At 43.6% G+C, this 21,735-nt stretch overlaps 1 protein-coding gene across 9 annotated transcripts in view; it reads right to left on the bottom strand.

Annotated features, from left to right (window-relative positions):
• QKI (QKI, KH domain containing RNA binding) overlaps nt 1–21,735 on the bottom strand; it is a 321,434-nt gene that overhangs the window by 177,505 nt on the left and 122,194 nt on the right. The gene's annotated exons all lie outside the window — the stretch shown is intronic.

Genomic DNA, 21,735 nt, shown 5'->3' with positions numbered 1-21,735 from the left:
GCATAATGCTGGACTTATCCTCTTTTGCATGACCAGGGTCTAAGAAACCGAAGAGATTTCTATTTTATTGGTCCACTACTAGCTTTACACAAAAAAATGGCCAACAGAATTTTTGGTGTGCTGCAAGTTTCAGTCACAAAGGAGGAAGATTTTACACATGACAGTTTTTACTCAGTTTAGTGTTTGTGTTAAATGTTCACTAAGAAACTGACTGCCACCAACAAGGGATGATATTCTTTAATTGTATTCAGAATAATTGTACTCAGCACTGATATATTCCTGACACATCCACACTGTGGTTTCTTAAAATTAGTTCCTCTCTTAACACTGAAATTCCAACTAACTATATATTCAATACATCTTGGAATTTATATCCATATAATATATGGAACAAGGTTGGGAATATGTATGAAAACATTTAAAATAGTGTTTATTTCCCAGATGAAAAATAAAGTAAGAGGGAGTTAGATTGAGACTACACAGCAGTATTTTAGGGTAATAAACATTACAGGAATGCTGAAATTATCTCAAACTAGCTATAAAACAAAGGAAATTCAGAGTAAATGTTAAATTTAAAAGAAATTTAAACATCAAGATAAAGAAATGCATAGCATGGGAACCCAAAGAATCTAAATCATTCCTGCCACTGGCTCTCCCTAAAATGGATAGACTATTTACCTACCTAGCAGGAATGTTGTGATGCTTAATTAATTTTAATAAGGCGCTTTCAGATCATCTGATTAACAGGATTCTGTAAGTGTAAAGTAGCATGCATTAAAATATTTGTAACAAAGGGAAACAACACTGAGTTGCTGGAATACCTACAGGTGTAAGTGAACATTAATTTCACAGCATGTGGCAGGCACAAACATTAATTCATTTTTCATTATATTTTCCACTGGTTAAGACACTGACCATAATTACTCTATTTAATACAAACACAAACATGGTCTTGCCTAAACGTCAAGCTATTTTAGAGTGAAGTTTCTGTGGGTAAGTGTTGCCACATACTGTTTTGTATTATGTTGAATACAGAAGATATCCAATAATACACATTATTAGGAATTCATTTAGTTTTTACAACTTGTAAGCCCTACAAATTTTATTTAATCTTAAAATAACTTTTGATCTGGCACTCATGCTTTTGATCATTTTGCCACTTTTATAAAGCATCTGAAAAGAGTTCAGATCTGATTATTAACAAACTAATATACAGTAAAACCTGTTCCTTTAACAGGTTCATTCTTTTGCCAGGTATTAGTTTATTTTTAATTTCACTGCAATACTATTTTCTTCATTTTATCCTGGGCATTTGGGAACATATTAAAGGATATTTTTAACACATAGGAAGAGAAGCTACCAGCTGGCCCAATCTGAAGTATAAACCTGAACTACATGTCCTAATTTCATACATTATTCTGACAACGTCACTGGTAAGTGATAATTTTACTTGTAAATCATTCAGGTATGTTAAATAAGCAAAAAGCTACCATTCAGCAGTGAAATTCCTCTCTGTGTTCCATGCAAAGGAACAGCAATGGGAACAGAAATGGGAATAGAAAAATGGAAATACAAGCAATGAAACTCTTGTGTGCTACAAAGAGGTTTAACAGATGTTCAACTATCACATAGTACAAATCACAGCTACTTTTAACAAATACCAAGACACACAAATGTGTTCAATATTAAAGTTTACGCAGATCTGATGAATAGTGCAGAAGTCTAGTTTTTAACATCTTCTGATTTAAAAAGATCTTAGCAGTGCACTTGTTATGCAGTCACCTGCAAATCCACACAAAGATATTTAAACTGAAACTGCATGCTGAAAGTTATTATTTATCATTGATCAGGACACAGAGGCGAATGAAGACAGTCAGGGATGGATTCAAACACCAAGCTTCTACTTTCTTAACTCCACACTGGGCACGGGCTCTATATGCCCACCCCACCTCATCTCTCTCTTACCCTGTCTGTCACATAACAGCCATTTAACTGAGTCCAGTGTGGGGTTACAGGGCTCCCACCAGAAACTCAGGACAGACACTCCTTAGTCTGCTCCTACGACTCAGCACACTTCTGAATGCTGTCATGCTCTTTCCACAAAGGAGGATCTTAGTCTGCAAAGACTTCAGGTCTGCCCTTTTCTCCCAGAGGTACAAGATCTACCAATAAAATCTTAAGTCTCTTATTCTCTAGAAGCTGACCCTTTTATCTTTTACCCACTCTGGACACTGGCTGCAAACTGCGACAAACTAAACATTCCTATAAACTCCTAATATTAAATAATCAAATCCTTTTCTTTTTAACCCAAACGTACCTCTATGACAACTTCAAGGAAGGCCAAGAAACACCAGGCCATTGCCAATTTGGCAAAACAGGAAAAATTCCTTCCAGCTAAAGGGGACAAACATCCCCAAAATCAGTGGAATAAGTTCAAATTAATGGGGCCACTCAGCTCCCAGTTCTTTTCCCATTGCCAAGCTGGCCAATGGGAAGCAGAGAGCTCAAGCCCCAGATCTGCATTCTCAGATATGGATTCTCCCTCCCTTCTAGGCCATCTATCTCACTGCTAGGCCAATCCATTTCTCACCACTCTGTCTTCCTCAGTTCCTGCGCTGAGGGGAATTCTCTCCCAGCCATTCCAGCCCTTAATGCCACTCCAGCCCATCTATACAGCATAAAGGAGCTCAAATGGGAGGAGAGAGAGAGTCTCCCCTCACAGACAAAATATGGACTACTTTAAAAGGACTGAAGCTGCATCTACGGACTTTGGAAAGTTGTGAATGACGGACCAGAAGGCAGCATGATCTAGTGGGACCAAAGGAAAGCACATAGAGCTTAGGAACACTGCATAACAATTGAGGCAATGCTCAGAGAAGTCAAAGGGAACTCCAGCGTTGCCAACTCTAGTAATTCTAATTGTGAAACTCATGGTTGTTTTCTTATAGCCCCAGCTCCTGGAAACAAGTGATTAGGTAAGAATCATAAGACTGAAAGGGACCTCAAGAGGTCTTCTAGTCCAGTCCCTGCTCCCATGGCAGAGCTAAGTATTATCTAGACCAGTGGTTTTCAAACTTTTTTCCTGGCGACCCAGTTGAAGAAAATTGTTGATGCCCGCCACCCAAAGGAGCTGAGGATGAGGGGTTTGTGGTGTAGGAAGGGGCTCAAGGCTGGGGCAGAGGGTTGCAGTGTGGGGGTGAGGGCTGGGGATGATGGGTTTGGGGTGTAGGAGGGGGCTGCAGGTTGGAGGGGGCTCAGGGCTGGGGATTGGAGCGCAGGCTTACCTCCAGCAGCTCCCAGTCAGCAGTGCAGCGGCAGGCTTCCCGCCTCTCCTGGCACCGCAGACCACGCTGTACCCTGGAAGCGGCCAGCAGTAGGCCCGGCTCCACAGGTGGAGATGTGCAAGCAGCTCCACACGACACTCGCCCACAGGAGCCGCCCTCTCCCCAGCTCCCATTGGCCAGTTCCCAGCCAGTGGGAGTTCAGAGCTGGTGCTTGGGGGCAGCGCACAGAGCCAGACCTGCTGCTGACGGCTTCCAGGGCACAGCATTGTGTCAGAACAGGTAGGGACTACTAGTTTTTACTGGCCGGCCACCAGGCTCCCTGGGTGCTGAGCAAGGTGACCCAGTGCCTTGCATTCCGCAACTCAGTACTGGGTCATGACCTGAAGTTTGAAAACCACTGATCTAGACCATCTCAGCTCTTAAAAATCTCCAATGACAGAGATTCCACAAAATCCCTAGGCAATTTATTCCAGTGCTAAAATACCGTGACAGGAAGTTTTTCCTAATGTCCAGCCCAAACCACCCCTCCTGCAATTTAAGCCCATTGCTTTTTGTCCTATCCTCAGAAGTTGAGAGCAATTTTTCCCCCTTCTCTTTGTAACAACCTTTTATGTACTTGAAAACTTATGTCCCCCCTCAGTCTTCTCTTCTCCAGACTAAACTAACCCAGTTTTTTCAATCTTCTCTCATAGGCCATGTTTTCTAGACCCTTAACCATCCCCGCTGCTCTTCCATGGACTTTCTCCAATTTGTCCACATCTTTCCTGAAATGCAACGCCCAGAACTGGACACAGTACTCCAGCTGAGGCCTAAGCAGCACAGAATAGAGTGGAAGAATTACTTCTTGTATCCTATTTACAACACTCCTGCTAATACCTCCCAGAATTATGTTTGGATTTTTTGCAACAGTGTCACACTGTTCACTCATATTTAGCTTGTGATTCACTATGACCCCCAGATCCCTTTCTGCAGTACTCCTTTGAAGGCAGTCATTTCCCATTTTATATCTGTGAAATGGACTGTTCCTTCCTAAGTGGAGTACTTTCCATTTATCCTTATTGAATTTCATACTATTTACTTCAGAGCATTTCTCCAGTTTGTCCAGATCATTTTGAATTTTAATCCTATCCCCCAAAGCACTTGCAACCCCTCCTAGCTTGATATCATCCGCAAACTTTAGAATTGTATTCTCTAGGCCATTATCTAAATCATTGATGCAGATATTCAACAGACCCAGACGAGAACTGATCCCTGCAAGATCCCACTTGATATGAGTTCCAGCTTGACTGTGAATCACTGATGACTACTCTGGGAACGGTTTTCCAAACAGTTGTGCATCCGCCTTATAGTAGTTTCAGCTAGGCTGTATAGCTCTAGTTTGTTAATGAAAGGTCATGTGAGACAGCATCAAAAGCCTTACTATACTCAAGATACATCACATCTCCTACTTTCCCCCACCCACAAGGCTTGTTACTCTGTCAGAGAAGGATATTTGGTTGGTTTGACATGATTTGTTCTTGACAAATCCATGTTGACTGTTACTTATCACCTTATCTTCTAGATGTCTGGAAACTGATTGCTTAATTATTTGCTCCATTATCTTTCCAGGTATTGAAGTTAAGATGACGGGTCAGTAAGTCCCCGGATTTGTTCTTATTCCACTTTTTACAGATTGGCTCTATATTTGCCCTTCTCCAGTCCTCTGGAATTTCTCCCGTCTTCCATGTCTTTTCTAAGACAATTTCTAATGGCTCAGATATCTCCCCAGTCAGCTCCTTGAGTATTCTAGGATGTATTTCATCAGGCCCTGATGACTTTAAGCCCTGGTCTACACTAGGACTGTAGGTTCAATTTAGCAGCGTTAAATTGATGTAAACCTGCACCCGTCCACACGATGAAGCCCTTTATTTCGACTTAAAGGGCTCTTAAAATCGATTTCCTTACTCCACCCCTGACAAGTGGATTAGCGCTTAAATCGGCCTTGCCGGGTCGAATTTGGGGTACTGTGGACACAATTTGACGGTATTGGCTTCCGGGAGCTATCCCAGAGTGCTCCATTGTGACCGCTCTGGACAGCACTCTCAACTCAGATGCACTGGCCACGTAGACAGGAAAAGAACCGCGAACTTTTGAATCTCATTTCCTGTTTGGCCAGCGTGGCAAGCTGCAGGTGACCATGCAGAGCTAATCAGCAGAGGTGACCATGATGGAGTCCCAGAATCGCAAAAGAGCTCCAGCACGGACTGAACGGGAGGTACGGGATCTGATCGCTGTATGGGGAGAGGAATCCGTGCTATCAGAACTCCGTTCCAGTTTTCGAAATGCCAAAACCTTTGTCAAAATCTCCCAGGGCATGAAGGACAGAGACCATAACAGGGACTTGAAGCAGTGCCGCGTGAAATTTAAAGAGCTGAGGCAAGCCTACCAGAAAACCAGAGAGGCGAACGGCCGCTCCGGGTCAGAGCCCCAAACATGCTGCTTCTATGATGAGCTGCATGCCATTTTAAGGGGTTCAGCCACCACTACCCCAGCTGTGTTGTTTGACTCCTTCAGTGGAGATGGAGGCAAGACGGAAGCAGGTTTTGGGGACCAAGAAGATGATGATGATGAGGTTGTAGATAGCTCACAGCATGAAAGCGGAGAAACCGGTTTTCCCGACAGCCAGGAACTGTTTCTCACCCTGGACCTGGAGCCAGTACCCCCCAAACCCACCCAAGGCTGCTTCCTGGACCCGGCAGGCGGAGAATGGACCTCCGGTGAGTGTACCTTTTAAAATACTATACATGGTTTAAAAGCAAGCATGTGAAAGGATTACTTTGCCCTGGCATTCGCGGCTCTCCTGGATGTACTCCCAAAGCCCTTGCAAAAGGTTTCTGGGGAGGGCAGCCTTATTGCGTCCTCCATGGTAGGACACTTTACCAATCCAGGCCAGTAACACGTACTCAAGAATCATTGTACAACAAAGCATTGCAGTGTATGTTTGCTGGCGTTCAAACAACATCCATTCTTTATCTCTCTGTGTTATCCTAAGGAGAGTGAGATATCATTCATGGTCACCTGGTTGAAACAGGGTGCTTTTCTTCAGGGGACACTCAGAGGAGCCCGTTCCTGCTGGGCTGTTTACCTGTGGCTAAACAGAAATGTTCCCCGCTGTTAGCCACGGGGAGGGGGGAGGGTTGAGGGGGTAGCCACGCGGCAGGGGGAGGCAAAATGCGACCATGTAACGAAAGCACATGTGCTATGTATGTAATGTTAACAGCAAAGTTTACCCTGAAAGAGTGTAGCCACTGTTTTATAAAATGTGTCTTTTTAAATACCACTGTCCCTTTTTTTTTCCTCCACCAGCTGCATGTGTTTCAATGATCACAGGATCTTCTCCTTCCCAGAGGCTAGTGAAGATTAGAAAGAAAAAAAAACGCACTCATGATGAAATGTTCTCTGAGCTCATGCTGTCCTCCCACACTGACAGAGCACAGACGAATGCGTGGAGGCAAATAATGTCAGAGTGCAGGAAAGCACAAAATGGCCGGGAGGAGAGGTGGTGGGTTGAAGAGAGTAAGTGGCAGGCTGAAGACAGGGCTGAAGCTCAAATGTGGCGGCAGCGTGATGAGAGGAGGCAGGATTCAATGCTGAGGCTGCTGGAGGACCAAACCAGTATGCTCCAGTCTATGGTTGAGCTGCAGCAAAGGCAGCTGGAGCACAGACTGCCACTACAGCCCCTGTGTAACCAACCGCCCTCCTCCCCAAGTTCCATAGCCTCCACTCCCAGACGCCCAAGAACGCAGTAGGGGGGCCACCGGCCAACCAGCCACTCCGCCACAGAGGATTGCCCAAAAAAAAAAGAAGGCTGGCATTCAATAAATTTTAAAGTTGTAAACTTTTAAAGTGCTGTGCTTAAAGTGCTGTGTGGCATCTTCCTTCCCTCCTCCACCACCCCTCCTGGGCTACCTTGGTAGTCATCCCCCTATTTGTGTGATGAATGAATAAAGAATGCATGAATGTGAAGCAACAATGACTTTATTGCCTCTGCAAGCAATGATTAAAGGGAGGAGGGGAGGGTGGTTAGCTTGCAGGGAAGTAGCGTGAACCAAGGGGCGGGGGGTTTCATCAAGGAGAAACAAAGAGAACTTTCACACCGTAGCCTGGCCAGTCATGAAACTGGTTTTCATATACTGCTGGATAATGCATGTGGTGTTTAATGTGCTCTGAATTGCCAAAATGAGCTGAACAGCCTCCATGCTTGCCTTGGTATGGCGTCCACACAGAAAAAAGGTGCGGAACGATTGTCTGCCGTTGCTCTGACGGAGGGAGGGGCGACTGACGACACGGCTTACGGGGTTGGCTTCAGGGAGCTAAAATCAACAAAGAGGGTGGCTTTACATCAAGGAGTATTTCAGGCAGGACTTCATGGAGGGTTCCAATAAGAAATGGTGCACCTAAGTTATTGTTCTTATTGGAACAATGAGGTTAGTCTGGCCTCCGATTGATACATGGCTAGATTTACCTTGCTGCACCTTCTCTGTGAGTGACTGTAGTGTGACCTAGAGGAATGAGTCCCCTAGACGGATGGGGTGGGGGGGGGAGCAAATGAGTACAAAACAAATCTAGTCTATTTCTTGTTTTGATCCACTCCATCTATCTTTTACATCTTTGGCTGGCAGCAGACGGTGCAGAAGGACTGCATGCCATCCACATCTCATGGCTGCCCGGCAGAAAATGATGCAATAGGACTGCTAGCAATCCGTATCGCCTGCCTGCTCACCATAAGACGGTTCAATAGGACTGACTGCAGGACTAAAGAGAATGACCTGGTCGAGTCACTCCAAATTTAGTCCCTGCGCCCATGTCTGCCCAGACGCTCCTGGCCAACGTGGCCAGGAGAACCTCGGACATGATGAGGACGGCTACCAGTTGTACTGTACCGTCTGCTGCCACAAGGCAAGGGGTTGATGCTGCTGTGTAGCAATGCAGTACCACGTCTGCCAGCACCCAGGAGACATACTGCGACGGTTACCTGAGCGGGCTCCATGCTTGCCGTGGTATGGCGTCTGCACAGGTAACTCAGGAAAAAAGGCGCGAAACGAGTGTCTGCCCTTGCTTTCACGGAGGGAGGGAGGGAACGGGGGCCTGACGATATGTACCCAGAACCACCCGCGACAATGTTTTAGCCCCATCAGGCATTGGGATCTCAACCCAGAATTCCAATGGGCAGCGGAGACTGCGGGAACTGTGGGATAGCCACCCACAGTGCAACACTCCGGAAGTCGACGCTAGTCCCGGTACTGTGGAAGCACTCCGCCGAGTTAATGCACTTAATGCACTTAGAGCATTTTCTGTGGGGACACACACACTCGAATATATAAAACTGATTTCTAAAAAACCGACTTCTATAAATTCGACCTGATTTCGTAGTGTAGACATACCCTAAGACATCTAACTTGTCTTGTTAATTTTTAACTTGTTCTTTTCCTATTTTATTCTCTGATCCTACGTCATTTTCACTGGCGTTCATTAAGTAAGATGTCCAACTGGTACAAAATTTTTGGTGAAAACCAACCCAAAAAAAATCACTTCGCACTTCTGCCATTTCCACTTTTTCTGTTATAGTTCACTCCTCCTCATTGAGTAACGGGCTTACCCTGTCCTTGGTCTTCCACTTGCTTTTAATGTATCTATAGAATATTTTCTTGTTACCCTTTATGTCTCTAGCTAATTTAATCTCATTTTGTGCCTTGGATTATTTGTTTATATTCATCCTTTGTAATGTGACCTAGTTTCCACTCAATCTCAGTTTTCAGATTTAAAAAAAAAAAAGTTTCTAGCCCTTGTGTGGCCTGACTCATGATTTTTGACATTTGGGGTGGCAAATCTGGAACTTCTCCATCCTGCCTCACTTTTTCCTGCCTCACTTTTCAGTTCAGTTGTCTACCATAGAGCATACAAAGCAGCCATCTTCCCTCAGATCAGCAGATGATAGCCAACTTCACCAAGAGTGACCTTACTTCTAGAGCCCTGGAATCTGTTGGCACTCGACTGCACGTGCCAGGTGTGGGTAAAGTCAGGTCAGAAGGGAAAATAACTGCACACTCTTGAGCTTAGGTGGGTTCTTCTTCTCCTGCCCATCGGTTGGCAAAGGAGCAGCTGCATGCCCCACTCCCGCTGGCTACCTCCACTTTGCTGTGCTGAGCTGAGGAACACAGCAGCGCCTGCCTCTCACTCCACAACATCCACGTGTGGTGGCAGCAGGGCACTTCACCACTGAGTCAACCCTGCAAGCATGAGGCAGTGACAATGACCCAGGCTTTAAAATTAAGCCCAAGCAGACCTCTACTTACGTCCATATGAGAAGGCTTTAGGAAATAGCAGCCATCTTAACAGAGAGCCTATGGCTTCAGACTAACTGATGGTCTAGAGCAGCCATTAAGACACAAAAATTTAGTAACAATCAATCACACTTTGCTTAACTACGAAACAGTTTCTTCAAAATGTATCCTATTAAGTTTCCAATGGCTTAACTATATTTTAGCTTTGCTGAGATAGTAACTAGCCATTTGTTAGCTAGGAAGATCGAGAAAAAGGCAAAATTCACCAACACAAATTTCTTATTAACTCAAGATCGGTCTTTCAATTCAAACATGTTTCCTTGAAAGTCCTTAAAAAAATCCATTTTTACTCTTAGATCATAGAATCATAGAATATCAGGGTTGGAAGGGACCTCAGGGGGTCATCTAGTCCAACCCCCTGCTCAAAGCAGGCCCAATCCCCAATTAAATCATCCCAGCCAGGGCTTTGTCAAGCCTGACCTTAAAAACTTCAAAGGAAGGAGATTCCACCACCTCCCTAGGTAACGCATTCCAGTGTTTCACCACCCTCCTAGGGAAAAAGTTTTTCCTAATATCCAACCTATATCTCCCCCACTGCAACTTGACAGAACAAGGAGTAATGGTCTCATCTGCTACCATTGAGAACAGTCTAGAGCCATCCTCTTTGGAACCCCCTTTCAGGTAGTTGAAAGCAGCTATCAAATCCCCCCTCATTCTTCTCTTCCGTAGACTAAACATCCCCAGTTCCCTCAGCCTCTCCTCATAACTCATGTGTTCCAGTCCCTTAATCATTTTTGTTGCCCTCCGCTGGACTCTTTCCAATTTTTCTACATCCTTCTTGTAGTGTGGGGCCCAAAACTGGACACAGTACTCCACATGAGGCCTCACCAGTGTGGAATAGAGAGGAACGATCACGTCCCTCGATCTACTGGCAATGCCCCTACATATACATCCCAAAATGTCATTGGCCTTCTTGACAACAAGGGCACACTGTTGACTCATAGACAGCTTCTCGTCCACTGTAACCCTTAGGTTCTTTTCTGCAGAACTGCTGCCGAGCCATTCAGTCCCTAGTCTGTAGCGGTGCATTGGATTCTTCCATCCTAAGTGCAGGACTCTACACTTGTCCTTGTTGAACCTCATCAGATTTCTTTTGGCCCAATCCTCTAATTTGTCTAGGGCCCTCTGTATCCTATCCCTGCCCTCCAGCGTATCTACCTCTCCTCCTAGTTTAGTGTCATCCGCAAACTTGCTGAGGGTGCAATCCACACCATCCTCCAGATCATTAATGAAGATATTGAACAAAACCAGCCCCAGGACCGACCACTGGGGCACTCCACTTGACACCGGCTGCCAACTAGACATGGAACCATTGATCACTACCCGTTGGGCCCAACAATCTAGCCAGCTTTCTATCCACCTTATAGTCCATTCATCCAGCCCATACTAACTTGCTGGCAAGAATGGAGACCGTGTCAAAAGCTTTGCTAAAGTCAAGGAACACCACGTCCACTGCTTTCCCTTCATCCACAGAACCAGTTATCTCGTCATAGAAGGCAATTAGATTAGTCAGGCATAACTTGCCCTTGGTGAATCCATGCTGGCTGTTCCTGATCACTTTCCTCTCCTCTAAGTGCTTCAGAATTGATTCCTTAAGGACCTGCTCCATGATTTTTCCAGGGACTGAGGTGAGGCTGACTGGCCTGTAGTTCCCAGGATCCTCCTCCTTCCCTTTTTTAAAGATGGGCACTACATTAGCCTTTTTCCAGATCAGGGACTTCCCCTGATAGCCATGAATTTTCAAAGATAATGGCTAATGGCTCTGCAATCACATCCGCCAACTCCTTTAGCACTTTTGGATGCAACGCATCCGGCCCCATGGACTTGTGCATGTCCAGCTTTTCTAAATAGACCTGAACCACTTCTTTCTCCACAGAGGGCTAGTCACCTCCTCCCCATGCTGTGCTGCCCAGTGCAGTAGTCTGGGAGTTGACCTTGTTCGTGAAGACAGAAGCAAAAAAAACATTGAGTACATTAGCTGTTTCCACATCCTCTGTCACTAGGTTGCCTCCCTCATTCAGTAAGGGGCCCACACTTTCCTTGACTGTTCTTCTTGTTACTCTTAACATCTTTTGCTAGCTGCAACTCCAGGTGTGATTTGGATGTGTATCCGCTTCCATTAAGAGTACAGGTGAGGCAGAACTCATTCTGTCCCAAGATGTATAGTGGAATTTGGCAAAAGTGTGCTTTGAAAAGCTAAGAATTGGACTGTCCAGATGACAGTTTAAGATAATATTCACAAATGAATGGCACCATCACAGTCAAAATATTAAACAGGTTTCTAATGATAATTTTAGATGATATACAGAAGTCTATAGGTACTGCAGTGGATAAACTGCAAGCAGACAGCTGTATTACTACTAATGCTGTTTAAATCTGGAAGGAATTTAAGGGCACATATTGAAAGATAAAGTTAAATCACAGACAGTAATAAAAATGGTTGCATCTGGCACTTACTCCACCTTTTTCTTGCTCACATTCTCCATCCGGTATAATAGATGTGTAAGTACAAATGAGGTGAATGCCACTCTGACAAGGATCTCTGTTAATAAATAACAGAATCATGCCCTGCCTAACAATATTTGAGAGCCGAAGGAGAACTATTAAAATACATGTTAACTGCTAAGCCATCAGTAAAGTCGAGATATTGAATTGGTTTAAATTGTTGACCAGGCACATAAATGTTCACAGAAGTGAAAAGCCAGCTTTATGTAGTAGCCTCTGCTATAGGAGTAAAAAGAACATTTTCTAAATTTAGAATCATTCATTCTAATTTCATAAAGTGACTGGTTGTAGAGAAAGCAGGAAAAATATTTCTCTTTCGCCAATCATGAACAAGCATTAGGCTGAAGGGGAAGGTACTGAATTCAAGAAAATAGTTTAATGCCATTTTTTCTTGTATATTCAGTTTACTAAAGCTTGTTTCACCGGTAACTACCATTTCATTTTTTTAATCTTTAATTTTAATGAAGGATTTTTTGTTTTGTTTTTTTCAGCTGAAGAAAAGATTGTTTCTGGGGTGGGGGAGAAAAGAGAGCGTGCGCATGCCAGGCAGCATCCCAGCTTGATCGGGGTGAGAGTTAGTAATAATGTCTCATGAAATTATAATTCCTCATGAAATAAAGGGTATTTGCCATTCAGAAAAAAATCCATAAAATAATGCAAATGAGTGGATGATAATATAAAAACCCAATTAAAGGATTTTTTTTTTAAAAAATACTAACATACAGATTAGTTTTTTTAATTGTAACAATGCAGTTTATATATAACAGTATAATGAGTCAACATCTAGGAAAACAAACGTGTATGTAATATATTAATATTACACAGAGGGACAAAAATATTGCAGCATCAAGAGTATCCAAAGGAATGACGCAAGACCACATTGTCAAATATTCAATCATTCACTGTCAGCACATTTTAATACAGATAGAGCATTCACCACAATGCATGGATCTAAGCTGGCAACAAGCAACCCACCTATCCAAAGAACACTTTTTCAGCTCCCATGTCCCCCAGACTCACTCTCTCTCTCAAACCACACTTACCTGCAAGATAGCTAGTGATGAAGTTGAAACTCAGTGCAGTACACACACAGAACTCTAACTTCACCTTTATGTACACAAGGTGTTAACAGTGCACACAAATGTGGAAAATAAGCACTGACCACCCCATAAAAGGGACTTACATCAAGAATGAAACTGGAGAATAAAATTTGGCTGCTTTGATTGAGGTACAGTAACTGATTTACTGTGTAATGAGACTAGATAAGGCAGAGTTTCCCTTGCTAAGCAGGTAACACTTTCTTTCCCTTTTATGTAACCTGATATATAACCATCGCAGACTATACATGTTCAGATAATACAGTAGACCAATACTTCTATTAAGCTGTTTCCAGACATTTTTAGTAACTGCTAAAATCTTGAACACTACTTAAATAGCTCACAAAAGCAGCCTACCCTAAAAGCCAAGTACAGTACAACAAACAGAGTATAAGACAGACAACTTTCTACTACATACTGCAATATTCTGTCCCAACAATTGCACATGACCAGCCCAAGTCTCTAATCTACTACCAAGGTCACTCTGAAATATTTTGCTGACAATTTCTTCCCACAAGAAAAGAAAAAAAACCCTGACTCCTAATTTCTATTTCCTTCAGGTTAATTTCCTTCATAGGCTATCCCTGACCTTAAAATCCATGCATACAGAGCTCAAAATTAAATAAAAACAAACAGGAAAGAAAGACTCCCAGTTGTAGAAATACATTCTGACAATACCATTTATTCTTTTGTGCATTTGGTCCATCAGTGAGTTGTGTGCCTGTTTGTTCCCTGTATACAGGCAGCACAGCTGGGCCATGGGCCCTTGAGTAAGCAGCTGAAACAGGTCTGTTTGTTGGTGCCCCGGTAAACACCGTGAGGCTCTGACCCTGGGAGTTTTGATCAGCCCCCGTGTTTGAAGTCTGAGTGGCTAATTGCTCTCTGGTGGTAAGTGGCAGATTGAGCTAAGAAACAGGAAGACTTGGTATAAATAGTTGTTGGGTGCTATCTTCCTGTTCACCCCTCTGGGGGGTAGTAATCCTTTCAGGTTCCACCAAGCTACCTTCCTAGACATATCCTGTTAGTGCAGCCTACAATGGTCACTTACTAGGCAAACCTGAGATCTCAGAGCTGTGAGCAGAGGCAACTAATAGAGTTTTTGAGGAAATGTGAGAGTCTTTCCTTCCAGGTTCAACTCGGTGTGTTATTCCACGATGGCCAGCAGTGGACTAGTGGTGGCAAACTGCAACAGATATGCCCAGTTATCGTTCCTGCCTGAAGCCAGAAGGGACTTCCTGTGCATGAAGTACAAGTTGGTGGCTGTGCTGAAGAAAAGATTCTTGGACTGAAAGGGCAAGCAGAGACACTACTGAGAATCAGAGAAGCTGAGGAGTTTGCAGGCAGTCAGGTACAGAAAATATCAGTATCCCAGCTTCAAGGAAGAAAGGAATCGGGCACCAAGGAGCTGGAGAGAGAAGACGTTAGAGGCGGCCTGGCACTTCATAAGCAAATAAGGCATACATTTTTAGAAGTGAGAGTAATTAATGACTAGAACAATTTTCAAGGTCATAATGGATTCTCCATCACTGACCATTTTTAAAAATCAAGATTGTGAGTTCAATCCTTGAGGGGGACATTTAGGGATCTGGGGCAAAAATTGGGGATTGGTCCTGCTTTGAGCAGGGGTTGGACTAGATGATCTCCTGAGGTCCCTTCAAACCCTGATTGGATTTTTTCCTACAAAATATGCTCTAGGAATCATTTTGTGAAAGTTCCATGGCCTGTGTTGTACAGGAGGTCAGACCAGATGGTCATAATAGTCCCTTAGGGCCTTTCTCATCTATCAACCACCAGAGGCAAAAGGTTATGGTGGCATTCTACATGGCTGGAGACAAACAAAGATGAACAGGCTGTGATCACCATAGATAAGAGGACCAGGATGAATTCCACACAAAGTTCCAAATTGATCCCAGATCCTCAGCATGTAAACTGTGAAGATACCTCGCAAGATCCAGATGGTCCAAGCAAACAGAGATATACAGGACAGCTAGGCCCAAGCTGTAAGAAAACAAGTTCACCAATAATGAGATCTTAAGTTGTCCAAGAAGCAGACAATCCCTGCTGATGGATTCAGTACTCAGAAGAATCGAACCAATATTCTACAAAGAACTAATGACATATGGGACAATGTGCTGCCTTCCCTGAGCCAAGATATAAGATATTCTGAAGTAGATGAGCAAGAATATACTAATGACACTGTGTTGCCAGGTCTCAGAAATAAATGCATTCAGTGACCCTCGAGTGTACTGAAGAAGAATATCCATGCAATCTTCTCAGAGGTACTTCCTGTCCCATGAGCAAAGGAAGACAGAAGAGTCTGGAAGTGAACTGCTGGCTAGGTAAGTGGTGCAGGGTAGAGAACTTTAGTTTTGTGCAACATTGGTCCACCTCCTATAGGGTCAGGGGGGCTGCACAGTTTGGATGGCCTCCACCTCAGTAGAAGGGAAACCAATCTAAATCAGGGACAGGCTGGCTAGACCCATCAGGAGGATGTTAAACTAATAACAAAAGGGGAAGTGTAAAAAGGGAAGACATGTGCACTCATTTAGCACAAAATCAAGAAGTTGAAAAAAAATTAGACATGGAACCAAACAACATGGAGAAGAAATTATTTAACTGCCTATTATGACACAGAGGCTAATAGCAAAGGGTCCCATTCTTTGCAAACAACCTTCACCTCAGATCTGACAAACCTTCTATACCAAACACGTCTTACAAGATAAAGAATAACATGCAAGATATCTACAAAAAGCTCATAACTTGCCAAGATTCATTGTCTTTGTGGTGTATGTATGGGAAATACTGAAGGAATAATGTATTTACACTGAAAGTACGCTTTATGGACTTCGAATAAAAATTAGTTAGCAGAGGATAATGTGTCCCCGTGATGGCTCATTCAGGCATGAGGGAGTTGTCACTGTGCCCTGTTTAGCCAGTGATGCAATCCAAGGCTCAATTGTTTAGCTTTGCGCAATACTAAGATTTTAACAGAGAAGGAAGATGTCCTTCTGGATCCATTCACTGAGGAAACCCCTTGTGGAACAGGGGAATTTTCATGAACATTTGAATCCTGGTTCTTGTGAAATAGGCTAGCTCTGCAACAGACTGAACTTTGCAGGGAAAACCTACTTTCCTATCTAATAAAGGTAACCATTAATAAGTGTAGATGCAGGTTCACATTTTATGATTTTGTTTTGTGTTGTAACCATTTGTTTCCACCACTCTTGATTCTAATCTATTTTTTCTTAAATAAATCTTTTTTGTATTATTACAAGTGCTGTGTGGTATACATGAGCGGTGGTTTAAGGTAAACCTATTAAACTGAGGTACACTGCACCTGTGGGGGGACAGAGGAGCTGCAATTTCTGAGAGAAGCCAGGGGAATATTTCAAAGGGACTTGGGGTGCACCTACTGTTAACCTGCAAAGCGAAGACAGGGCTGGCACAGCTCAGAAAGTGCTTGAAAGGCTGGTGGTATTAGGGGCTGACACCCAGGCAGGCACAGGCAAGAATCCCTCATGCTGGAGGCAAGGGGAACAAGGTGACTCAGTCCTGAGTACTCTGAGAACCATTACATCTATACCCAGGCTTCTATTCTGTCAAACAAGAGGAAGAGGAGTTGCTCATTTATGAGCATGAAGTCCATCTACTTGGTATTACTGAAACCTGGAGGTATGAGTCACACGATTGGAATGTTAAAATCTTTGGCTATAACCTATTTGGGAAGGATCAAGCAGGCAAAAGGGGAGAAGGAGTGGCATTACCCGTTTCTGAGTCACTGAAAACTCAGAAAAAAATTATCTTGAATGCTTATGATCAATGACCTAACAGATAAAGCGGGGTACTAGCTGATGTCTGTTACAGACCTCAAAATCACACTAAGGACCAGGATGACTGCCTCCTTGTGTACCTATCATGTGTGAGAAAAAGAGCTGCATGACCAACTGGGGACTTCAATCTGAGTGACATATGCTGGAGTTCTCGTGCTGCCGCTACTAAAACATTTTTGGAATTTCTAAACACAATAGATGAAATGTCCGAACTCAAAAAGTGTTGCAGCCGATAGAGGGGAATTCTAGATTAAATCTTGTGTTGGCAGATAAAGCGGAACCAATCACAGAACTAAAAGCGGAACCAATCACAGAACTAAAAATTAATTGTAGCTTGGACACAAGCACTCATGATTTGATTACACTTATAACAGGCAAGCAGAATTAAGTCCAGACCAGTAATATATATACTTCGTGATTTAAAAATGAAGGTTACTTACTTATAACTGAGTTCTTAGAGATGGGTACTCTTCACTTATGGGTACTCTGCCACCTTGTGGTGCCTTATGGTAGAACCTCCTAACTGTCCACTAGAGCAGTAAGAAAAGGAGTACTTGTGGCACCTTAGAGACTAACCAATTTATTTGAGCATGAGCTTTCGTGAGCTACAGCTCACTTCATCGGATCCGATGAAGTGAGCTGTAGCTCACGAAAGCTCATGCTCAAATAAATTGGTTAGTCTCTAAGGTGCCACTAGTACTCCTTTTCTTTTTGCGAATACAGACTAACACGGCTGTTACTCTGAAACCTGTCACTAGAGCAGTGCTACTCAAAGTGGTGGTCCGTGGACCAGTGCTGGTCCGCGAGCCATCAGCTGCCAATCTGAGTGCACATCGGAAAAAAAAATGCCGGTCCCCCACATCAGATAGCTTGAGAAGCACTGCATTAAAGCACTTGAGCCCCCAATCCCTTCCCTCTGCATCTCTGAACTTTCTGAGAGCTATGCTATATAATGGGGTGCAGCACCCTCTTACCACCTCAGATACTTCCACCACAATGACAAAACAAAAAGATTAGGACTCTGACAAAGAAGTGAACGTGGGTGGGAAGCGTGAATATGCAGAGCCATCTCTAAGAACTTCAGTTACAAATAAGTTACCTTCATTTCCTCCCTGCACTGGCTCTGCATATTCCCACTTACAGGACAGACAGACAAGGAGTGCTGAAAATAACCTGGAGGCAGAGACCTAACGAAAGAGAGAACATTGCTCTACCAAATCCAACATTGGCCCTAGAGGCCAAGTCCAGGGCATAATGCTTAGCTGAAATGTGAACAGAACTCTAGGCTGCCATTTAAACAACAAGGACCTGTCTAAAGCAAGTAAAGATAGTTGCTATAACTCAAACAGAATGTGGTTGCACTGTATCAGGTATAGGAGTTAGTGCCAAGAAACAACATTCAACAATACATTGCTTTAATCCATATAGAAATAGTCTGTGAAGAAAACTTATATCCCATGTGATTTTTAGCATAAGACACAATCTTAATGATTTTCGAAAACGTTTTCGTCCTATCCAAATAATAAGCAAAGGGCCTTCTTGCATCCAAAGTATGTAAAGCCAATTTCCCCTTATCAGAATGTGGCTTGGGGAAAAAACTGGCAAATTAATTGACATGAATATGAAAATCCAACTACCTTTGGCAAAAAGCTGGGATCAGGTTAAAAAAAAATTATTATTTTTTTAATAGTAAGTTGAGAAAGGTGGATCAGCTGTAAGATCTTTTAACTCACTTACCCTTCTGACAGAGGCTATGGCAACAATAAAGCTGTTTTAATAGAGAAAGAATATAAAGAACACTCAGCCAAGGGTTGAAAATGTGACCATATTAGAGAGAACCTGAAACATGAGACCTGGTAAAAGGCCTACAGCTCTCTCTTTCTACTACAGTGACTTCATCAGCATGGCCAGAACCAAACTGAGTTCCCAAGGAGAGACAGGGTCTCTCAAAGGAAAATACACATTAGATAAACCCTTCAAAAACTTCTCAGCAATACTATGCACACAGATCTACCAACATCTGAGGTATGAGGGGGGAGGGATAGCTCAGTGGTTTGAGCAATGGCCTGCTAAACCCAGGGTTGTGAGTTCAATCCTTGAGGGGGCCATTTAGGGATCTGGGGCAAAAATTGGGGATCAGTCCTGCTTTGAGCAGGGGGTTGGACTAGATGACCTCCTGAGGTCCCTTCCAATCCTGATATTCTATGATAAGCAAAATGGCTGTCAAATGAACCTTTCACAATGAATCCGCCCTTCCCACTTTAAAAACATCAGGTATTCTAAAACAGTATGGATACTGAAGCAGGAGAATTGTCCTTCCCAATCATACAAGTTACAATTCTGGTCAATTTTGACTTATAACACTGTCAAGTAGACTGCTTTCTAGCATTAACTAGCACATCTTGAACAGTTAACGAAGAGGGCTGCTGAAGTTTAGACAGAGTCAAAGACCAATAGCCCAATCCATCAGATGAAAGGACTGCAGGTCCAGATGAAGAATCCTCACTTCTTGCTCAGAGGACCTAGTGACAGAGGAAGGTGTGTGAAGATTCTGTTGGACAGCCGGAGGAAATCAATATACCATTGCTGATGAGGCTATGCTTAAGTGATAAGAATTATCCTCATCCCATCCCTGCATATCTTTCTTACCACTTTCTGTGTCAATGGAAAGGAGGAAAAGCAGGAGAAAAGCATGTCAGTCAGACACTGTGCCAGCTATGGAACAGAAGAGGTAACACTGCTGTATCCATGTGTGGCAAATCCCATCCGGAGAACATGTGCGAAACCAGCTGATCCTTTAGGAACCAACCACTCTGCCATCTGGGAAGGGTGCCTGCTGAGACAGTCTATAATCACGTTGCTCTCTCTCTCATCGACTGCTGAGTCACCGGACAGACATTGATGCACCAATCCCATAACCTTATTACTTTTGCACAAAGAAGTGGAGTGAGCACCTTCCTGCTTGTTGATATAGTACACTGCAGAAGTATTGCCTGTTACCGCTTGTAAAACCTTCCCCTGCATGAGGGAGGAACAATTGAGGGCCAGACAAATGGTTCTCAACTCCAACACACTAATGTACAGACTCCTCTCCTGAGAACAATGCCCTCGAACTGCCAGAGGATTCAGATGCACCCTCCTCAACATATTTTTAGAGAGAGAGACTACAACAACTATTACTAAAAACTAAGCTCTGGGCTACAAAATTAATAGCTGTCTATTGCTAATATCTGCTAATAGCTCCATCTCTAGCCAGGGCAGTTGAAAAGGAACTGAGGGGAAGTTAGCCTGCACATGCTGACTTGCTTCGTGATGCAGCACAAGGAGACACACTGCATGTGCGGGCCCAGCAGACACTGCTAACAAAGTTCTCTGATCAGCAGCGCAGGGACACAAGCACACCTAGAGTGGAGCACCTACAGGGACACTACTTGAAGAATGTGTGTCCTTCAAATCTAGAGTTGCGAACAAAATCCATAACCAAAAGGAAAGAGATTATAGAGGCCAATGTTAATGTACAGAATTTAAATTTCTGAACAAAAGGTACTTGTTCAGGTACCTTAAATCCAAGATTGGATGGAAACCCCCCCACTTCCCACCCGCACCTGAGAGTATCAGGAATAAAATCCCCAACCTCTGAGATGTCAAGCACCTCATCCACTGCCCCATCAAAAGCAATTTCTCTACTTCCAAAAGAATGGCCTTGTGAGAAGCGTATGGAGAACTGAAAAGGGGCAATCTTTTTGAGAAGTATGGCATAGCCCTTTTCTGTAATTTCTAGAACCCATTGGTCCAATGCAACTCACCTCCAAGCATTGATAAGAGGCCAGCCTGTCCCCAAACAAAACGGTAAAACAGTCCTGATTGGTTAGTTCTTGATTCTCAATCACCATGTCAAATATGAAGTTTGATGTTTCACAACTACGACAGAGGTGGCAGGTTGTTGGGATTAAGACCAGTATTAGAAAGGCCTTTGCTTCTGGCTAGCCCTAACAGGAAGAAGGCTGCTGATCGGCTGGTGTCTCTGAATAGCCAAAAAAATAAGAGGCAGACTGAGGGTAAAACTGCCTCTGACAGTGAAAGGAAGGATTAGGTGGTCTCCCTCTGACAGAAGAAAATCAAACCCAGAGAGTAGGCAGCTAATCTCTGTCCTTTTCCAGCAACTCAGTCTTTATAATGAAAACGCTGTCCCCTTCAAAGGGAAGATCCTCTAGTTAAGGCTAGGTATCCAAAGACAGAGACTAAGAGAAGCCAAGCATATCTCCTTACAATCACAACAGTAGCCATTGCTCTAGCAGCTGAGTCTAAGGCACTGAAGGAAGCTCTGAGTAAATGCTTAGCCACATTATGGCCCTCCAGTAAAATGGTAATTGCCAGTCACCACATGCACTCAGGCAAGTCCTTTACAAACAATGCCAACTTTTCACACAAGTGGAACTGATAATGGGCCATGATCACTTGAAAAGCCGCCATCCTCATACCAAGCAATGAAGACACCACCCTTCCCCATAAATCTGTGATCTTCCCCTAGGACTGGGGAGTGGAGTGATGCCCAGATCTTGCCTGCCACTGGTTACTGGAAAACATGGTTACCTACTTTTCTGTAACTGTTGTTCCTCAAGGGCTGTTGCACATG

This window comes from Lepidochelys olivacea (assembly GCF_965140295.1).
Source record: "Lepidochelys olivacea isolate rLepOli2 genome assembly, chromosome: 3".
Classification (NCBI taxonomy): Eukaryota; Metazoa; Chordata; order Testudines; family Cheloniidae; genus Lepidochelys; species Lepidochelys olivacea.
The sequence above is the reverse complement of the archived record's forward strand: the minus strand, read 5'-3'. Positions and strand labels throughout refer to the sequence as shown.